This window comes from Abrus precatorius, unplaced genomic scaffold (assembly GCF_003935025.1).
Source record: "Abrus precatorius isolate BTA unplaced genomic scaffold, Abrus_2018 Scaffold0, whole genome shotgun sequence".
In the NCBI taxonomy this organism is placed as follows: domain Eukaryota; kingdom Viridiplantae; phylum Streptophyta; class Magnoliopsida; order Fabales; family Fabaceae; genus Abrus; species Abrus precatorius.
Genome location: NW_020874290.1, coordinates 4,142,817 through 4,148,816, shown reverse-complemented (window position 1 = coordinate 4,148,816; position 6,000 = coordinate 4,142,817). Strand labels below are relative to the sequence as shown.

Below are 6,000 nucleotides of genomic sequence, written 5' to 3'. Positions count from 1 at the left end.
AATTGCTTCTACCCATTTAGACACATAATCCACTGCAACTAGAATGTATTCGTGTGAGAATGATGGGGGAAATGGTCCCATGAAATCAATCCCCCATACATCAAATGGTTCCACTTCTAGGATGTTGGTTAATGGCAGCTCATGTCTTCTTGAAATATTTCCAGTTCTTTGACATTTATCACAGTTTTCCACATACTTCTTGGCATCTTTGAAGAGTGTAGGCCAAAAGAAACCTGCTTGCAAGACTTTTGCAGCAGTCCTTGAACTTGCATGGTGGCCTCCATATTCTGAATTGTGACAATGCCATAGTATCTCAGCTTGCTCACTTTGTGGAATGCATCTTCTAATTAACCCATCTACTCCAATTTTGAACAGGTATGGGTCTTCCCACACATAGAATTTGCTGTCATGTAAGAACTTCTTTTGCTGCCAAGTAAACCTCTTTGGAATGAATTGAGTGGCTTTAAAATTTGCAATATCAGCAAACCAAGGCATGCTTTCCACTGCAAACAGCTTTTCATCTGAAAATTCTTCATTTATTTCCAATGATTCAGTGGTTAAACTCTCCAAAGGAAGTCTGGACAAGTGGTCAGCAACACTGTTTTCTTTCCCTTTCTTGTCTTTGATTTCTAGCTCAAATTCTTAGAGGAGTAGAATCCATCTTAATAATCTGGGTTTTGCATCCTGTTTTGTCAAAAGATATTTAAGAGCAGCATGATCAGTGTATACAATCACTTTTGAACCCATTAAATATGATCTGAACTTATCAAAAGCATATACAACAGCTAAAAGTTCTTTTTCTGTTGTTGTGTAATTCACTTGTGCAGGATTTAACACTTTGCTCGAATAATAGATAGCATGTAATTTCCTATCTTTCCTCTGTCCTAACACAGCACCCACTGCACTATCACTTGCATCACACATGAGTTCAAAAGGTAATTTCCAATCTGGTTTTGCAAGAATAGGTGCAGAAATCAGTTTCTCTTTTAAAACAGAAAATGCATGCAAACAATTATCATCAAATATGAAATCTGCATCTTTTACAAGTAAATTACTCAAGGGTTTAGCAATCTTGGAAAAATCTTTTATGAATCTTCTATAAAAACCAGCATGTCCTAAAAAACTTCTAACTCCCTTAACATTGACAGGTGGAGGCAATTTACTAATGACTTCTATTTTAGCTTGGTCCACCTCCATTCCTTTCTCTGAAATTTTGTGACCAAGGACAATGCCTTCTTGTACCATGAAATGGCACTTCTCCCAATTCAACACAAGGTTAGTATCTTGACACCTCTGCAAAACAGTGGATAGATTAGCTAAACAATCATCAAAAGAATCACCAAAAATAGAGAAATCGTCCATGAATACTTCTATGATGTTTTCTACCAAATCAGAAAAAATAGAAAGCATGAATCTTTGGAAAGTGGCAGGGGCATTACACAAACCAAATGGCATTCTCCTATATGCAAAGACTCCAAATGGACATGTAAATGCAATTTTCTCTTGATCTAAAGGATTTACAGCTATTTGATTATGTCCTGAATACCCATCAAGAAAACAATAAAATGAATGTCCAGCAAGTCTTTCTAGCATTTGATCTGCAAATGGTAGTGGGAAATGATCTTTTCTGGTTGCATCATTTAATTTCCTATAGTCTATGCACATTCTCCATCCAGTCACAGTCCTAGTAAGGACAAGTTCATTCTTTTCATTAGGTACAACTGTCATACCACCTTTCTTTGGAACAACTTGGACTGGACTTACCCAATTGCTATCAGAAATAGGGTATATTATTCCTGCATCTAACAGCTTTATGACCTCTTTTTTAACTACCTCTTTCATGGCTGGGTTTAATCTCCTTTGTGGCTGCACAACAGGCTTAAAATTCTCTTCAAATAAAATTCTGTGCTTACAAAATGAGGGATTTATACCTTTTAGATCTGCAATACTCCAGCCAATTGCAGATTTGTGTTCTCTAAAAATTCTGAGCAATTTTTCCTCTTGTTCTTCCTTAAGTTCATTGTTGATGATGACTGGATTTTCATGTTTCTCATCCAGAAATGCATACCGCAGGTGTGAAGGGAGTTGTTTCAGTTCTAGCTTCTTCTTTTCTTCTTCTTTAGCGTCCTTTTTCAGCTCTTCTTTCACTAAATTTTCTGCAGGTTTTTGGATCGGCAGAGCTTCCAATTGCTGCTGCATTTCCATGATATCTTCTTCATTCAGAGTTTCAGATTTGTCATTCCCTGCAGATATTATCTCTTCTAACACAGCAGTTTCATCAAATTCTTTCATATGGTGTTGTGTAATGAAAGTATCCAGTATATCTATCTTCATACATGTATTATCTTCTACTAGATATTTTAAAGCTTTAAACACATTAAATATTACCTTCTCATCTTGAACTCGAAGCATAAGTTCACCTTTTTGCACATCTATTAAAGCTCTCCCAGTTGCAAGAAATGGCCTCCCTAGGATCAAAGGAATGTTAGAATCCACTTCCATGTCCAGAATCACAAAATCTGCAGGAAAAATGAACTTGTCAACTTTAACTAATAAATCTTCAACAACTCCATATGGATAAGTGTATGATCTATCAGCTAGCTGCAGTGTAATGTTGGTAGGCTTCACTTCCTCTATGCCAAGTTTCTGTAGAACAGCTAATGGCATCAGATTTATGCTTGCTCCCAAGTCACACAATGCTCTTCCCACAGTGCAGTTTCCTATTTCACAAGGAATGCTAAATGATCCAGGATCTTTCAACTTTTGAGGAAGCTTTCTCTTAAGAATGGCACTGCACTCCTCTGTCAAAGGTACTGTTTTGTCATGCTCTAGCTTCCTTTTTCTGGAAAGTAGTTCTTTCATGAACTTTGCATATGAAGGCATTTGCTCCAAAGCTTCTGCAAAAGGAATGTTAATTTGTAATTTCTTAAAGACATTCATAAACCTTTCAAATTGTTCCTCTTGTTTAGGATTTTGGACTCTTTGAGGATAAGGTAGCCTCTTGTATTTTTCTGGGTCTATTGGCTTACAAGCTTCCTCAAAGAGTTGCTTTTTGGTTTTCCTTTCAGAATTCATAGGCATATCTACTTTTTCTTCTGAATGGTCTTTCTTCAATAGCTTAAAATTTCCTTGTTGCAGATCTCGTTCAATGTTTCTTTCTGCTGCATCATTCACTTTCTTTTCTGCTGGTTTAGGGCTTGCAACTACAGCTCCACTCCTTGTAGTTATGGCTTGACATTGCTCTTTATGATTGATTACTGTATTGCTTGGAAATCTTCCTTCATCCCTGCTGGATAGTTGTTCAGCTAATTGTCCAATCTGTGTCTCTAGTTTCTTCATGGAAGCTTCTTGGTTTTTGAAGCTTGTTTGAGTCACCTTCATGAATTGCAGCATAGTTTCTTCCATCTCAGTCAACCTCTCATTCATAGGTCTAGAAAATTTCTGATTTCCTTGAGGTTAAGTGGATGAATTCCTCTGAAAATAAGGCTGTTGTGTTGCTGGACCTGCATTAGAAAAAGGCAAAGTTGAATTAGAATTCTTTGCAGCAGAATATTGATTATTCCAATTAGAATACTGCTGAGTTCTATTATTCAAAAATTGAAATCCAGGGGGATATGATGGTTGTTGTCTCTGAAAATTATTCATATAATTCACTTGCTCTTGTGGTTCACTTGTGGATGCCTCACATGCACCATTTGCATGGTTTCCTCCACAAAAATCACAACTTAGCTGACTGGTAGGCATACTCCCTGTTTACAGATTGTTGATTTGTTGTGTTAAGGCAGCTAATTGTTTTGAAAACATTTGATTTTGTAGCTGATTTTGTGCAAGAAAAGTTTCCAGAACTTTAGCTTCATGACCAGAGTTTCTTCCTTGATTCCTTGAGTTTGAATTCTGATACATTGAAGATGCCATCATGTCAATAATCCTCTGAGCTTCTTCCAAGGACTTTGTATTTAATGAACCTCCAGCAGCAGCATCAACCATTGTTCTTGTTACTGCATTCATCCCATTATAAAAAGTTTTCAATTGCATCCAATCTGGAATACAATGATGTGGACACCTTCCTAGCAATTCTTTGTATCTTTCCCAAGCTTCATACAATGATTCTCCATCTTGTTGAACAAAGGATGTAATTTCTCCTCTCAGCTTAGCAGCTTTGGATGGAGGGAAGTACTTGGTTAGAAACCTGTTCACAAGTTCTGTCCAAGTTGTAATGCTTCCTTGTGGTTGAGCTTGTAACCAGCATTTTGCTCTATCTCTCAAGGATAAAGGAAATAGTCTCAGTCTGATGGCTTCTTCACTAACCCCATTTATTCTTATGGTGTCACATAGCTGTAAAAAATTTGAAATATGTAAGTTAGGATCATTAGAATTTCCACCAGAAAACTGATCTTGTTGGACTAAGTGTAACAAGGCAGGTTTAATCTCAAAATGGTTGGCTTGAATAGTTGGCCTGATTATAGAAGAGTTAAAACCTTGCATGTTAGGAATTGCATAGTCCCCTAATGTTCTAATTCTATTTTGTTCTGCCATCTCTATTTTTGAATTTAGTTGTCTCAAAGATGTAGGTGTTCTTTTCACTCTAGGATTACTCTGAGATTCTGGAGAATGGACAGCTTCTAACTCACTATCACTCCCTATGGCTTTTTCTGCTCTAGACTCTTTTCTCAATCTTCTTAAGGTTATGTCTATGTCAGGATCAAAGACTAGAGTTGATTTATTTTTGTTTTTGCCACACATATACAATTCAAAATGAAGAAAAAGTAAACTACAAGTTAGTATTCAGAACCGCACCATGAAAATTATGCAGCAAATATCAGTAAAAGTAATTGAAACACAAGTTTAAAAGTTGCAGAATTATGCAGAATGGACAAAATGTCTAACTACAGACTAATACTACAGAAATTCAGAGAATAAAATACTCAATCTAGCTATTCTTATGTTACTAATGATATTGAAACTCAAATTCCCCGGCAACGGCACCAAAAACTTGTTCGCAATCTAACACTAGCAAGTACACTAGGATTGCAGCAAGTGATAAGTAAATTTAAGATCAGAATATCGTCTCCACAGGGAATTTAGGTTTCAAGTACCACTTCACAGAATTATAACCATTTGAGCCATACGAATTTTGGAAGGAGATTTGTGACATATAACAGCAATAAACCAAAGCAATTAAAGTAAAGAACTTGCAGAAAAACAGAGTATAAGATTTGTGATGAAATGAAATAGCAATGAAAGATAGTTAGGAATTTACTTCACAAGAATATCAATATCAATCCAATTAAATCCTCTGAACATTCAAGCAATTGAATAATTGACAATCAGTTTCACATATACCTAGCCAAAGGTTAATTCCTTAACTCATTGACCCTAACAATCCACTAAACCTCCCTAATCCCTTAGGTGAGATTCAATTTCAGGTTGCATTAAGAATTAGAACTATAAGATTGCAGAATTAGGTCTCCTTATCCCTAAGAAATCCCTAAGCTCTGGTTGCCAATTCAGATCGGAGCAAACAATTCAATTCCCATTGGTAAAGATTCCTCTTGATTAATCAAATAAATTTCCATTCAAAGATTGCATGAAATGCAGAATTAACAACTCAATTAATCCAAGAACTTAAAGTTCAGAAGATAAAGTCGAATCAATACATCAATTCGAGTTCCATAAACCCCTAACTATGGGAAATTAAGCACACATTGCAACAAAAACAGAGAAAGAAGAAGAAGAAGATGAAGAAGAATGCAGAGCAGCCATGGCCACGAGCTCCAATCTGATCCCTCTTCTTGGAGCTTCAAGCTTCGACCCTAATCTTCTCTCCACTCTCTCTCAACGAGAATCTAACTAACAAAACAGAAAATAAGCAAAAGACCCGAGTTTTCGCGCTTCAATCATGTATATATAGAAACCCTAGTTTTGCGCGTTGTCACTTTACTTCATAAGAGTAACCACACAGAAGCTTTATGTAGTGCGCGTGTTCACTTTCAAGAGCAA

The 6,000-nt window shown here is 36.4% G+C and overlaps 1 non-coding gene across 1 annotated transcript; it reads left to right on the top strand.

Moving 5' to 3' along the window:
• The first annotated feature begins 4,045 nt into the window (after positions 1 to 4,045).
• Positions 4,046 to 4,152, top strand: LOC113853572. Its single transcript, XR_003502647.1, has one exon. It is a non-coding gene; the product is annotated as a small nucleolar RNA R71 (small nucleolar RNA).
• The last annotated feature ends 1,848 nt before the right edge of the window (positions 4,153 to 6,000 follow it).